Source organism: Haplochromis burtoni, unplaced genomic scaffold, assembly GCF_018398535.1.
Source record: "Haplochromis burtoni strain Fernald_Lab_line unplaced genomic scaffold, NCSU_Asbu1 Contig_44, whole genome shotgun sequence".
Taxonomy (NCBI): domain Eukaryota; kingdom Metazoa; phylum Chordata; class Actinopteri; order Cichliformes; family Cichlidae; genus Haplochromis; species Haplochromis burtoni.
Genome location: NW_024582405.1, coordinates 2,720,841 through 2,723,403, shown reverse-complemented (window position 1 = coordinate 2,723,403; position 2,563 = coordinate 2,720,841).

Here is a 2,563-nt window from a genome sequence, read left to right as displayed (position 1 = left end):
ACTTTCATTAGATTGTGTAATTAAATAGATAACTCTCGGGAACAAAGAAGGGCTATACACAAAATCGACATGTCACATATTTTACTTAGAAAATGTCCTAATAACACTGGAAATGCGCCTTTACCTGGTATATGAGCTTTTCGCGTGCAAGCAGAATGAGACTCTCATAAACCGCATTGAATAGGAGGTCTAAACTTACACAGAGATTAATACATGCTTCGGAAAAAAAAAAAGAGTAATAATACAATGAACAAACATGCATACCTTGTCCCATACCAACGTATAACCAAGCAAAGGTATACTTTGCTCCAGTAGTTCACCTCCAGCGTTGGTAACAGTGTCTCATAAAGAGGACCAGCCTTGACGCCAAGGTGGCGCACAAGGCCTGAGAGCGGAGGCAATACTGGGGACGCAATGCACACTCAAGTGGGAGAGAGTGCAAGTGTTAACCAGAAGCATATCACCTACCAAGACACCAACTCAGACGATCGCTTCAGAGATAGCTAGACTAGTAGAGCCACTCTCAAAGGAAGTTGGCAGATGACTTCAGAAGAGACACACTCAGATCTGCCAGGGTCCAGTAACATCACAGTGAGTCAAATATCCAGACGCAAATATCATAGATGGGTTCATATCCCAGTAATTCAATTGTTAGAGACAAGTATGGACAAATGTTGCACTCATATGCGCGTGTGCTGTTCACGACAATGGTGTAGTTATTTTACTCATAAACACTTCACAAGTAAATTTTATCACTATCATGCAGTAGACTGGTTGATAAGTTCAGAGGACAGGTTGAAGCTTAATTCAGCAAGACCTTAACTGGCTAAAGATATGAAAGCCGAGTGTAATCTGACACTCCTGTGGACTGAGACAGAATCATGGTAAAGCACGCTGTTTTGTGCACTATGGCGCAGAGCTTTCTCATTGGTGTACTTCAATTGCTACTCTCCATTTAGCTCAGTCATATAACTGTTAAATCGTTTAGCGATCACGCGACTCGACACAACACTCGGATTGGAGATCTACTATAACACGATACACCAAAGAGACATTTTTTGATATGATTTCCTTAATAATTTATTTTGAAGTTTTCGTTTTCATCGTATTCACTTAGAACTAACAACTCTAACACCCGAGTAGACCCAAGAGAGAAGGTTTGTTACAGATTTTCATCGGGTGTCGCCCTGCTAACCGAAGGTCGCGACGGTCCTGATCCCCAAGGACCCCAAGAAGGGACCGGTCCCCTCCAACTACCGACCAATAACCTGCCTCAGTACTACATGGAAGCTCCTGTCAGGCATCATATCGGCTAAGATGAACAGGCACATGGGTCAATACATGAGGGGACACAGAAAGGGATTGGCAAGAATACCAGAGGCGCAAAACACCACTACTGGTAGACAGAACAGTCAGCCGAGACTGCAAGACCAGACTGACCAACCTGTGCACTGCCTGGATTGATTACAAGAAGGCCTATGACTCAATGCCCCACAGCTGGATACTGGAATGCCTAGAATTGTACAAGATCAATGGGACCCTAAGAGCCTTCATCAGGAACTCAATGGGGATGTGGCGTACAACACTAGAGGCCAACTCCAAGCCCATAGCACAAGTCACCATCAAGTGCGGGATCTACCAAGGAGATGCTCTGTCCCCACTGCTGTTCTGCATAGGCCTAAACCCCCTCAGTGAGATCATTAATCCTCACACTGGTAGAAGGACCAATCAGGAGACAAGCAACACACAGGTGAACTAGTTCGACCTACTCAGGCGATGCACAGAGGACAGCAGACCAAACTCAAAATCAATATACAGCCACTAGGATTTGATTAATGAAATGACTCCTTTGTACCACTACAGGCGTACGTGGTCTCTTCGTATTTACAACGAAGAAGTTTCATAGCCGCACTAACGATGTAACAGTGAGTTGCTATATCGTGTGTGCTCTAGCCCCTCAATCTCATGCATCGTGTTCGTTGTGACTGTTATCGCGTGATGACATCAAAGTCTCAGTACTGCTAAAGAAAAACATTGCCCACACACACATGAAACATGCGATGTACAGGACACATCCAATTTCAACTCATGCATGTGTTCTGTGACTGTTCCTAAGACCATTCACTTACAAAACATGCCCACACACACAAAAATGCATGTACAGCACACATACACACAGTTTGTAGTCCATGATAAAAGCAGAAAAAATTGTGGAAAACCAAAATCAGAAGAACACAAGCTGAAAAATGTTTACTCAACTCAAATTTATGATTACTGGGTATCAAAGATTTTAGGAATAAATACGCAACAGTAGGAAAATATACTGAAATAAGACCATAATGCAATTAGCAATGTCTTTCCAAAATTAGCTGCTATTAATGGAGCCAAATAAGTTAAAACACACTGATAAGCACATCAGTGTGTGTGTGTCAAATTTGACTGAAGCTGCATGTGTAACATTAGGCCCTGCAGTCACCGTCACACACTCATTAGTGAGAGTACAATTCTCATCAATCATCCTTCCCTACTTCTACGTAAGGAGTGATCATTTCTCTCACACACT